Below are 13,711 nucleotides of genomic sequence, written 5' to 3'. Positions count from 1 at the left end.
TTATAATAATGAAAAGTATACAGTAAAGTATAATAAATGGTAAAGACCAAAATGAAAAAAAAAATCCATTTTAATTAAAGATGTCCTTTAGCTGTTCTCTGAAGGGTTGAGACACTATGAATAACATAACAGATGACCAAAGAGCAAATGAACTTTGGCTCTAGAGCAAAAGGCTTTGTCCTTCAGGTCTGTGGAGCTTGAGACACAGTAGACAATAAAGTGAGTGGTTCAGGTAGTCTAGCACATTTAAAAGTCATTGTCAGCTGCAATCAAGAAGCCAATGGTTTTCCATCTAATGTATCCATGTTTGCACTCCTGCTCCAGGGAATGTTTTTGAGCTTTGGGAATGAAGTTGCTTCTGTAACATGGAAGGACAATATTATTCTTGTAATTATTGATATGTTATTGCTTGCATAACAATCCTCAAACTCTCACTGGCAGCAGTAACATCTATTCTTACTTTGGGTAAAAAAAATTCCTCACTTTAGAAGCATATATTGAACTTTTACTAAGCTCCTGATAAAGTACTGAGCAGATTGCTGACTATGAGATTAATATGATTTTATGGAAATAAATGGCAGGGAACAGAAAGGTATAAAATCTTTTCAAATGGAAGACCTCCTCGATGATTCTCCAGTGCCTGTTATAATGTTATCTGTCCTGGATTTTTGACTGCTGTGTCTAATAGCTCACTTCTAGCTACATTTTATTTTGTTAAAAAAAAAATATATTTTAAGCAGTTTAATATTTGCATTTGAAAAGGAGCTGTCAACACTGCAACCTTAAAGAATGCACTGTGTGTTAATTTCAAGAGTAACAGAAAGGTTGACAGGGGAGAGATTTTTGGCAAAAAAGAAACTTTCCCTGTGTCTACCTTTCTCCCCAGCCTCCTCACACTTTCATATTGTTTTTCAGAAGTTAAAATTAAATCCAGTACAACAATGTGTGTCAAGGTCTTCTTTTCTATTGTAAGAAGTAAATTATCAGCCTCATGGGCAAAAAACACATTCTTTCAGAAAGACAGACAAATGGATCATTGTATTATGATTAAAAATCTGTTAGTAAATAAAATATGATTGGCAATTTAGTGTAGGATAAAGTAACCCCCAAGAATGAGCAAATTATAGACTTTGATAAATGGGCAACTGGATAGCTATGCAAAAAAAGATGGATTTGGAGTTCTACATACTAAATATACTAAATATATATGGATTGAAGATTAAAATATGAAAATAACCAGTAATAATTAGATTCCATTTTAACAGTGTTTCTAACTACGAGTCATCATCTAGCAACAGTAAGAGAAAGATAAATTTGACTACATTAATAAATAGCAACAACAAAAGTTTTAAAAATGAAACTTAAAATTGGCAAAACTTGATAAATGTAAAAGAAAAGTGACAAAAATTTGAACTATCTTATGGGCAAAAATACTAAACCTCAATGTCATGTTCTTTCTTGGAGAGGCTATGATGATTTGGGTTCTTTCATATACTGCTGATGGGAGTGGAAATACAACCCTAATTGAGGAAATTTTGTCAATATTTTTCAAAATAACAAATACATGTGTTTTCAACTTGGAAATGTTACATATGGGAATTTATTTTACGGATATATATATATATATATATATTTGCAAAATGATCTCTAAATATTCACTGCAATTATTGTGATGGCAAAAGATTGAAGGAAAAACTCAAATACACATTAATAAGGTATTGATTTGTCTTAAATTATGATAATTTAAATTAAAATCATTTAAATAAGTTTATTTGTAATTCTAAGTAATTTAAATTAAAAATAAAGAAATTTTACTGGGCAGCCCAGGTGGCTCAGCGGTTTAGTGCCACCTTTGGCCCAGGATGTGGTCCTAGAGACCAGGGGGTTGATGAGTCCTGTGTTGGGCTCTCCGTATGGAGCCTGCTTCTCCCTCTGCCTGTATCTCTACATCTTTCTCTCTGTGTCTCTCATGAATAAATAAATAAAATCTTTACAAAAAATAAATAAATAAGCTTTGCTAATCCATAATGATGTATGGGACTGTTTTAAAAAAAAGGAAAATATGTACTGATAGGGGGAAAGTGCAAAAATATATTAAATATGAAAACAAAATGCACAACACTGATTTAGTATGTTTTGTTATGTGTAAATAGGGAGGAAATGAGACCCCATATTCATATTAACTTGAATATAGAAAAAGAAAATATAGACAGATACAGAAGTCAAGAATAGTAGTTACATGGATAAATATAAAGGATGAGCAGGTGGAGACAGGCCTGAAGCAGGTAGTGAAAATTATATTTTTCTCCTTTTATGATCAAATTTATCTGAATAAGAGGTGGGCTTGCCTTAACCTAACATGAACCATCCAAGACTTAACCACTCTTTGTAGGATGCTCTGTCCACCCACATTCCTTCCTCTTGACTCTGGTGACTAGAACCTTGGATCTAGTCCAAGGATCCAAATTCAGGACACACGGGGCCAATATTTTCTCCCTTCTCTTTGACAACCAGAGTATGGTGCGCATTACTTAAGTTAAGCCAAACCTATACTCCACCTCAAGTTTGAATTGTAGCACCCAGAAGTGCCATCATCGCAACCAACCTTTGTCCCTTTGGATTTTATAAAGTTAAGGTCCTCAGCCTTCCCTCTATACCTCTGGACTTTCCTGGCATTTCTTCCCATAAATGCCATTTATTTTAAGGGTAATAACCAAAGTTAGTTTATTTTGCTAGCTGATATGGGGAAAAAGGTAAAAGAAAAAGTTAAGTTTCCTTACTGTTTCTAGCCCATTACAAGCCCTTGAAATAGGCAGAGGAATGTCACATTCCTCTAGGGACTCAGCTGCCTTGATGTTGACAATTTGCTAAGGGCAAAGGCACTCTTAGCCCAATATATCTAGATAAGTCTCCTTTAAATTATAAAAATTCCTTTAGAGGGACGTCTGGGCAGTTCAGTGGTTGAGCATCTGCCTTCAGCTCAGAGGGTGATCCTGGAGTCCATGGATCAAGTCCTACATGGGGTTCCCCACAAGAAGCCTGCTTCTCCTTCTACTTATGTCTCTGCCTCTCTCTGTGTGTCTCTCATGAATAAATGAATAAAATCTGAAAAAAAAATATTTTGGAAACTTCTTTTATCTCTTCCCCTGAGATATATGTTAGCACTCATCCACCAAGCATATGGCCCACTGATACACATCTGAAGGGTCTCATTTTTTTAAAAAAGATTTTATTTATTTATTCATGAGAGACACAGAGAAAGAGAGAGACATAGCAGAAGCAGGCTCCATTCAGGGAGCCTGATGCAGGACTCAATCCCCAGACTCCAGGGTCATGTCCTAGGCTGAAGGCAGGCGCTAAACCGCTGAGCCACCCAGAGATCCCCTGAAGGGTCTCATTTTACTAGACAGCTATTGTTTCCTAACAATAGCTAGCTCCTCAAGGTCCTGGAAAACTTGTTTCTGAAATTCCTTAAAGACTTAAGCTCTCCCTAACCCCTTCTCAACTTGAAAGTATATAATGGGCCACTCCTAATGATCCCAGTACAGCTCTTTCTGCTCACAGGTCCTGTCCCCGAGCTCTTTGCACCAAAGATGTCTCAAAGAATTCTTTCTTGGCTATTGGCTCCAAACTCTAACATTTCCACATCACTAGCCACATCTAGTTATAGTGCTATAATGAATTTCTTTTTCTACTCTCTTTGCCTTGCGACTTAGACCTCCAGAGGTCAAGAGGTTAGTCTTGCTCAACACTTAGGGCCTAGCACTGTGCTTACCATACAACAAAAGGTGGTCATTGAGAGAAATAATTAATTCAATGACTCAGATTAATACTGGTACAAGACTTTTCATTCATTCATAATCAAAAAGCTTCAAAATAACAAAGAGCTTCCAACTTCTAAGCTCTGGGTTTGTGTAAAGTTTTTATATTAACTGACTTGCTCATGCTCCCAATCTCTAATCTAAGAGCAGATTGAATAACATTATAAAAAGAGGTTGTTATTAAGAAGACAATGAATTATTTTTGCTTAAAATAAAACAGCAGGAAAGCTGTTCCTAAAAATATGTTTAATACTAAAATGAATGCAAAGTTTTCAAAAACCATTTCTTTTAAAATGATACATTTTAAATTATTCTCACTTTTAATGACTATTACTTTACACCCTGGTAATTCTATTTCTCTTGCACAAAAGAGAGGATAGTCTGTATTAGATAATTTTTCATTCAGTTAATGTGAGAAAATAGATTTCCATAAAGTATTCCATAAAAAAAAAATGTTTACAGGACAACACAATAAAAAAAAAAAAAACCTACCTGGAATTTACATCCCAGAAACAACATTTACTGTGTTAATATAAAATCCAGAATGTCGCTGAAATAGATACAAAAAAAAAAAAAAATTCCACAACATTCAATTACTTGGATAATACATTTTACATAGCACTAATCATCTTCAGCTAACATACCTCTGGGAAATGAAAGCAAACATGAAATCTATTTGATTAATGTATTAGAAGATTGCAGAATTACATATTTTCCTCTAGACAGAGATCCTTGAGTAACTTCTCTGTAAGAGCATTCCAAATAGTGACTCCTTCATATCTTTATCTATAAAAATACGATGTAATATGCCATCCTACAAAGCTTTTGAAAATTATGTATCATCAAATACAATTCTTAACCATTAAATTTCTCCATGTACAATGAAAAAGACAAGATGTGGGAGCCACAGAGTCACTAGATCAAGGATTACATTGGCTTTGCTCTAAGGGCCACTGCTCTGTCAGTCTTGAAAAACCTTCAGGTACCAATGCAGTTTCTGCTCTCTTGCCCTGATTCTCCTCGATGGATCTCCTAATTCTGTTTACATCTAATTATATTCACTCTTCTTTTTCTTCTTACCTTACTTGGAATTTTTTCCTCTCCTGCATTTCGAACTTACTACTGATTGTTGAAAATCAGAACATATGCATTATACATTTTTAATCGCGTTTTTTCCACTTCCTTTCCTTGCATTTGATGCCACATTTTCTCTTACGTCTGTTTTGTAGTCTTGTTTATTTCAGACCCTAGTTCTGTTTTCTATTAGTTCTGTGTCTTTGTTTATCCTGGACTCCTTCTTTCATGCTAGAAATTTCCCTTCACTTTGTGCTAGTTCTCACAGTTTGTGTAAGGCATATTTCATAAAATCTAAGTTTGCATAAGAAAAACATTCATTGCCAATGAAATTACAATAAATGTGTAATACAGTAGTTAAGAGAGGCATTAAAATCCTGGTCAGAAGTTGTATGTTTATAAAGAGGGATTTCCAAATCTTGGACTTCTCTGTAAGGTGATCATAATACCAAGAGAGGATTTTCTTTATGGGAAACAAAATATCACTTATCTGATCATCCTTTTTTTTTTTTTCTAAAGCAAAAAGACTGATTTGTTTTTCCACTTCTATTTTTAAGAAGACACCAGTGCAGGGCACCTGCGTGGCTCAGTGGTTGAGTGTCTGCCTTTATCTCAGATTGTGATCCCAGGTCCTGGGATGGAGTCCCACATCGGGCTCCCTGCAGGGAGCCTGCTTCTCCCCCTGCCTGTGTCTCTGCCTCTCTCTCTGAGTCCCTCATGAATAAGTAAATAAAATCTTCAAATAAAAAAAAAAACACCAATGCAATTCACACTTATATTTTTTTAAAAAATGAAGACAAATAAATTTGAAAGAGAAACATGGTAGCAATCCCTCAAATGTGTTAATCATTCACTTACTTATCATCACTGATGGGCAATTAACTTGTGCATGTTAATTTTTCAGACAAATGAGGCAAATTCATTTGGTCATCCAGTTTATTTCAACTTCTTTGGCAAAAAAAGAAAAATCTAAAATATACTTCCTATTTCCTCACTTTCCCTAGAGACTACTGAATGTAATTAAACTTTTCTTGGTCATCATGAAGAAGATAACAATGAAATAAAAACAGAAACATGTCCTCTGGGGCTACTGAGGCATGGAATGCCATCTACCGCTTTCCTCCATGTACAAAAACATCTATGCTTTTTGTGTTATGCTGATTTTTTTTAAGTTTTTATATCTCCTCTTAAATCAGCTGTCATTTTTTGCTGCAGCCTGTGTCTGCTTCCTGAAAAAGGTCTCTAATTTGCTTCCTAATCTGCTGTGCACTGAAAAAACGCATTGCCAAGCATCTATAATTGTGTCTAAAATAAGAGTAAGTAAACTCCAAGATGGCTAAGGCGCCTCTCTATCAGTAAACTGCATGGCCAACTCTAGACTCAGGGCTTGCTGCTTTGCTAGCCTCTTAGCTCCTTACTAAGAGCTTGCCAAAATACCCAACTGTTTTTGCATATAACTCAAGTGTTAACTCAGTTTCATCGATGCATGTTTCTGTATTCCTACAACTCTGTTAATGAGTTCCGTCTTTGAAAGAGAAGTGGGTTTTAATAATTTTATATCTGTAATCAATAAATAATTTTATTTATTACAGGGAAGTGCTAAAAAGTTCATTGTTTTTAATTGCTCGAAATGAAACACACACAAAATTTACGGGGCTGTCTATGGCACTTCAAATCTGTTCTCCAATGTATCTATTCTAGAACTAGTGGGTTGAGACTACAGATGCATGGATAATACAGTAGGTTCTGGCTAGCTGGAATTTGGGGTAAATGTGTTGCTCTAGATCCAAATTTTCTGTAGAGCTGAGAATTCAGCCAGTATAATGCAATTGAAAATTAGGAGTATTTGTATCTCTGTCTTCTAAGGTAATATCAAAATACATTTTAGTTGTTTTTATGTGAAGTTGAACATCACCAACACAAATTATTATATTTCTGCAGACTATTTTCCCCTATTCTAACTGGATCTATTCTGATGTGCCTTTAAATTTTGCACGAGTAGAATTTATTCAGCTTCATTGAGCTATTTTTAATCTGCTTTGTGTTTCCAAATCAGATAATTACAATAGTTAGAATTCTGTGTAAATTGAAAGTAAATTGAATCTTAATGAAGACCTGATAACTTGATTATAATTATGAGCATGGATATCATAACCTGTATTACAGTTGGTCATCAACATTTTTGTCCACTAGATGCTGTTAAGAATTTCACTGCAGTATTATAGTCTAGCATGACAGTGTGAGGAGCTCTGTGAACTCATTCCTCAGTGATACTAGGGAAAATTATATATGTACACACATTAAAATTATATATATATTAAAATTATACATATGTGTATGTAATTCATATATATGATACAATAATTCATATCTATGATACACATACACACACACACACACAGTGGTCGCTGGAAATGGTTCCGTAGATATATAATAAGTGAAGAAACATTTACTCAAGAAATTGTACTAACATTTGGTAAGAACAGTGAGAGTTTATTGTGTTTGAAGGCCTGCTTCCTCCCTTCCTCCTATCAGTTCAACAGATAAAAATCCCAACCTTGTACAGCCAAGAATACCAGATTGCCCCTCCACCCAATATCCAGATGGAGGGCTAATTTACTTCCCCCAATACCTGTTGCTGAGACTAAGCTGTGGGTGAGTACAGGTAAATAGTGGGGACTCTATTCTTCCACCCGTCGCTCCCCTGTGAGAGAGAGTCTACCTTGGGCATGGAGCTGAGAAGCCTGGGGTCCCAATCACCCTTCCTCTAGAAGTGATTCTATGCTAGGAGAGGCAAGCACAGAAGTCCTAAGACTGGGGCGCCTGGTTGGCTCAGTTGGTAAAGCATGAAACTCTTAACCTTGGGGTTGTTGGGCACAGAATTTACCTTAAAAAAAAAAAAAAGTCCTGAAGCCATTTCTTCCCTCCACTGAACACTTCACTCCTAAAGCAGTGATGCCTTCCATGAAAAGTGTACTATTTTCCTCAAACCTAGCTCTAGATTCAAGTCTCAGAGTTTTTCTTTTCCTGGGCACAGAACAAATATGTTAAACAGATACCTCTTAGCGGATACCTCAAGGATTGACTCATTTGCAATAGAGATGAAGAAGTTCAAGCCTAAGACCCCTTTCAAAACAGTGTAGCTTGTAGTGAAGGACCATGAAGAGAATCTTGATGGACTCAAAGCACATGTACATTGTACATATTACAGTTCATCTTGTGAGAATTTGGAATAGAGACAGCAGGGAAGAGCCTGATTTGAGTTTAAATACAACTCAAAATTTAACCTCAGCAAGTATTCTTTTTAAAGATTCTGAAAATGATTGGTATAGCCTTTTGAGGAATTTATGCCTCAGACAGGGTTGATAACCATAGAGTGATCAGCAGACTGTCAAAGAGAACTAATTATGCCAAAGCCACTGTCTTTCCAGGGTTACTGTGGGCATAACCAAGTCTGTGCCTCCCAAGAAACAGCATTAGAAGCTTACTCTGTGAGAAGTAGCATAAATTCAAATTGAGTAACCCAGTGCCTAAATAAATAACTATAAACTATAACAAATTTGGTGAGGGCTGGTGGGTGGGGGTTGGGAAGGAAATACCTAGAGTTGCTACAATATATTACCTAAAATACAACATATATGAAAAATGATTAAACAAAGTAGTTCTAAAAATCAGAAAAGAATGACGCTTACATGAGAAAGAAGAAATCAGGTAATAGAAATTCTTATAATGTGGCCCTTGTTTAGAAGTTACTAATTGAAAATATAACTTCCATGGTGGTCACTCATAGTCTTCACAGTTTGCTTTGTAATTTTTACAGAAATGTTATGACCATTGAAAATAATGCAAGCAAAAAAATTTTTTACCCAAATGTAGATCATTTCCTGTCTTCTTCTTTCCTTTATATAGATACATATTTTTAACAGGTATCATCTTCTTTCTGCCTGATGGACCACTCCTGGTGATAATTTATTTCAGATTTTGTATGTCTTAACATGTCATTATACCATCTCTATGTTAAACATATATTTATTAGTATAGAATCCTAAGTTGATGGAGTTGTGGGGGTTTTTCATTCTTTTTAGTCCTGGAAAGGTGTTGCTCTACTGTCTTCTAGTTTGCATTGTTTTCAGTGAGAATTCTGCACCATTTCTGTCTTGGTTCTTCCATAGGGAAAATGTTCTCACACTCCTAATGTCCTTTAACATTTTCTTTTTCTTTGGTTCACTATATTTTGAGTAGTATATGATTTGCTGTGTCTTCATTGGTGTCCATTCTGCTCGGTATTCTCTGAGGCATGAGAATAACAACTTCCTAGCTTTTTACATATTGGAACTAAAGCCAAAACACTAGATTTATTTTTAGTTTTAGAAGTTTTAATCCATCGGGAATTTACTTGGTTGTTAAAAAAAAAAAAAACAAAGTGGAGGAATCTTATTTTATTTTTATTGACCTCAGCTATTCAGTCTTTCTAATCATTTATTAAATTGTCCATTTTCTTTTTCTTTGGTTCACTATATTTTGAGTAGTATATGATTTGCTGTGTCTTCATTGGTGTCCATTCTGCTCGATATTCTCTGAGGCTCCTGGTTGGGTGATTTGGTGTCCAAAATTAATTTTAGAAAGTTCTCTGCCATTGTTACTTCAAATATTTTTTCTGCTTTGTTCATTATCCCTCCTTCCTCTATTCCAATTTATAGAGAAATTATGCCTTTTAATAGTATTCCACAGTTGTTGGATGTGCTGTTATGTTTGGGGGTTTGTTGCTGCTGTTAACTGTGTACATTCTTCCTTCTCTTTACATTTCTGCTTGTGGGCAATGTCTATTGACCCATGTTCAAGTTCACTAACTCTTTGGTTATGTCAAGTCAGCCAAAGGTTTTCATTTATGTTACTGCCCTTATTTTTTATTTCTAAGATATCATTTTGATTCTTCCTTAGAACTTCCATCTCTGCTTATATTACCCATCTGCCCTTGTATGTTGTCTCCCTTTTCAATCAGATCTCTAACATGTTATTCATGGTTATTTTAAATTCCCTGTGTGCTAAGCCCAAAATGCGTGTCTGATTTTCGTGTTGGCTATATCTCCTCATGGTGTGTTTTTTCTTGCCTTTTGTCAAGTTTTGTCACTCTGCTCTTTGAAAGCCAGACATGTATCAAATAACGAACTTGGTAAACAGTCCTCAGTGTGAGTATTATGTTAATCTGACTAGCAGTTGGCCCAGGTTTAATGTTTGCCGTAGCTGTGATTCTGAGGCTTCATATTTCTCTAGAGCTTTTGTTTTCATCTGGACTCTTGACTTTCAGCTTATCTAAATACTTTTTTCTTTTTTCCCCAAAGAAAGTCTTCATCTTGCTGTTCTTTCAACTGTAACTCATTATTGTTATCCTGGATCCCTACTGGTTTGGTTGTAGAATGGAGAAAGGGGGAGCACTCTATAATCTTCTGATTGTCTCAGCCATTTAGTGGGACTGTTTCTGTGCTGTGCACTTCACAAGGGATTCTTTCCCTTTTTTAGACATATAGCTTTTTTTCCTTGCCTTCTACTGCCCTTCCTGGCTGTGGCATTTCCAATCTATTTTTTTTAAGGTTTATTTATTTATTTGAGTGAGAGAGAGAGTATGCATATGAGGTGGGGCAGAACAGAGAGAGACAAAGAGAAACTTCACCACTCTGCCCTCAGCAGGGAGCCCAAAACAGGGCTCCATCTCACCACCCTGGGTTCACAACCTGAGCCAAAACCAAGAGTCCCACACTTAACAACTACTGCACCACCAAGGCACTCCTCCAATTTATTTGCTTAGAGCCCTATCCTTTGTTGAAATATTATCAAGGAGGAACTGCCTTCTCCCAGCTAAGATAAAGTCTCTGAATTGAGCTCAGGCAAAATCCTTTCTCTCCTCTCTCCCATATGACACACCCTTTTGAGTGTTAGGTGGAAATGCTCTGGGCTTCTTTTACAAAGATTGATCAACCCAGTCAGAGCTGGGAGGACATGTTCTCGGGTCTTTAATGTGAAGAATTTGTGAGAGGAGGGCTCCCCTAAGGGCTCACATATCATGACTCTCACTCAAACTCACAGTCTCCAGCAATTAATTGAAAAGGTCATTGTTTACTCCTACCAGGTTATGATTTCAGGCGACTGATCCAAACAGCCAGATCTGGACTTCTGTATCTGGATGTGCCAGGAGCATCAGTCTGCCGTTGACTTCAGTTGAATCCTAGAAAGGTTGCAAATTTACTTTTGTCCAACCTTTTCTTATTGTAAGCATGAGAATAACAACTTCCTAGCTTTTTACATATTGGAACTAAAGCCAAAACACTAGGTTTATTTTTAGTTTTAGAAGTTTCAATCCATCGGGAATTTACTTGGTTGTTAAAAAAAAAAAAAAAAAAAAAACAAAGTGGAGGAATCTTATTTTATTTTTATTGACCTCAGCTATTCAGTCTTTCTTTTTTTTTTTTTTTTTAAATTTTTATTTATTTATGATGGTCACAGAGAGAGAGAGAGAGGGGCAGAGACACAGGCAGAGGGAGAAGCAGGCTCCATGCAGGGAGCCCGATGTGGGATTCGATCCCAGGTCTCCAGGATCGCGCCCTGGGCCAAAGGCAGGCGCCAAACCGCTGCGCCACCCAGGGATCCCTATTCAGTCTTTCTAATCATTTATTAAATTGTCCACTTTTATTATTAGCCATTAATTTTCATCTTTGTTATACTTAGAATTCCTATTTGAATTGAATCAAATAATTCTAATATTAGAAATCATCAACTCTACCAGTTCTTTTATTGCTACAATATCTGATTTTGAAAACAGAATTCTAAAAGAAAGAATCATGATCATGGAAAATTATAAATCTGATGGACTAATGCAGTGCTGTCATGAAATTATCTTAATTCATAAAACAGCGGTTACTAAGTGTTTAATGAAATGGTAAGCAATTAATGAAAGAAAATCATTTAATCCAACACATAAACAATACTGACCTTTGAGCAATTGGGCAATCGTAGGTCTCAGTGATAAAAGAGACTCCTTGATTAACTTCAAATTAGTCTTTATATCCATGGTGATTGACATGAACAATCTTGGCATACATTTCATTCAAAAGTCTGAGTATGTTCTTGTTTTTCAGTCCACCCATTTGTTAAGTAAGCAGTCTAAAAAACTTCTAGTCTGTTGGAGGCAAGTCTAGAAAGTTAGTCTCTCTCAACACCCAAATCCAGAGTTTATATTCAAGCTAAAACAGAAGTTATTAACCCATTTAATCTGACACAATTACAGGCTAGACAAAGCCTCCTTTCTTAAAGAGAGTTAGTTTCTACTTGATTTTATTAAGTATCTTTACATTTCTTGGGTGAAAGCAGAGAAAATAATCAGGCATTATGCTGTGAACCATTAAAGTACACCTGAATAATGGAGTTAGCTTTGAAGATTTAAGTGCTATGGAAAATATTCTAGATTTTATGTGACATTACAATATTGGGAGGTGATCACCCTCATAATTCTGCTTAAGTTTCATAGTCAGTACTTCTATTTATAATTAAGTTATTCATGAAAGTTATTCACTTTCACTTTTACTACCATGTTCACATTATTTTCCTTACTGTGGACCTCATCATGTTGTACAGGAAACTATGGTAGCACCACATTCTCAGAACAGTACAAAATAAAACAACAAAAGCTTCCTACTACCCTTATTTTCTTTCAATGGCTTTTTTTTTATCTTCTCATAGCTAAACTTCTTAAGAGTGGTGTATATTTTGGGGTACCTTGGTGGCTCAGTCAGTTAAGTGTCTGACTCTTGATTTGGGCTCAGGTCACGATCTCAGGATTGTGGAATCAAGCCCCAGTTAGGCTCTGCACTCAGCGCAGAGTCTGCTTGGTATTCCCTCTCCCTGTGCCCCTCCTCCTTCTCGTGCTCTCTCCCTCTCTAAAATAAATAAAATCTTTTTAAAAATTTAAAAAGTGGTGTGTATTTCTCTTCATTGCTTTTTTTGCTACCTACCACTCAATCAATGGTAAGTCACAGATGCTGAGGTGACATTTCAGATGATGTCCAAGCCACCAAAAGGAGTGGTCACCTACTTGTGTACATCTCCCTTCATCTCTCTTTATAGTCAGTTTTGACCAAGGCCTCCTTCACCTTAAGGTGTTCCTCCTTTGACTTTCTTATTGTCGATAATTCCAGTGGTGTTTCAGTTCCCTTTCCCCTCTTCCTTATCTCAGTAGCCTCACATATCAGCCTGGCCTTCTAATGGAATATCAAAAGCTAGTGGCTGCTCTGGATCTTAATTTGTACTTTCTCCATCACACACATGTGACTCCTCCTCACCTTTAAGGGCTCATCTACAAGCACTTCCTCAAGGAACAGTTCTCTGGCCCTTGTGGTTATAGTTCATTTTTTTTTTCTGATAAATGCTTTCATTTGTCCAAATGTAATTAATTTGTTTAATGTCTCTCCTGCTTCTTAGATTGCATAATTCATAAGGTCTGGAATGTATGGAATCTTTCTGACCTGACACAGAAGCTCACCCATTGTTTTTATTTATTCAATAAGTGGATATGGAATCTTAAAAAAATCCAGACTATATTGGGATCCATAATTCAATATTCTTGCCCAATATTAGATTGGATTTCTTTTCCTGCTGATTCGAGAAGACATCTCAGCGCATATTCCATTGTCCTGCTGAATATTATTAATAGACTTTTAAATATTAAAAATCTCAAAATAAATTTAGATCATATCTTGCCTTTTAAGAAATGCAAAAGTGAATAGAGTATATTGTAAGTTTAATCTCAAGTATATTAATCTCTG

General features: G+C 35.9%; 2 long non-coding RNA genes across 2 annotated transcripts in view; one reads left to right on the top strand and one right to left on the bottom strand.

Moving 5' to 3' along the window:
- The window catches only part of LOC111095422, a 46,954-nt gene that overhangs the window by 23,699 nt on the left and 9,544 nt on the right, over positions 1 to 13,711 (top strand). The window lies entirely within an intron of this gene.
- The window catches only part of LOC119871429, a 35,002-nt gene continuing 33,179 nt past the window's right edge, over positions 11,889 to 13,711 (bottom strand). Inside the window, exon 3 of the long non-coding RNA XR_005357704.1 lies at positions 11,889 to 12,069. This is a non-coding gene — a long non-coding RNA (uncharacterized LOC119871429). The remainder of the gene's footprint in view (positions 12,070 to 13,711) is intronic.

Source organism: Canis lupus, chromosome 4 (genome assembly GCF_011100685.1).
Source record: "Canis lupus familiaris isolate Mischka breed German Shepherd chromosome 4, alternate assembly UU_Cfam_GSD_1.0, whole genome shotgun sequence".
In the NCBI taxonomy this organism is placed as follows: Eukaryota; Metazoa; Chordata; class Mammalia; order Carnivora; family Canidae; genus Canis; species Canis lupus.
Note: the sequence above shows the minus strand (reverse complement) of the source record. Positions and strands in the feature narration are given on the sequence as shown.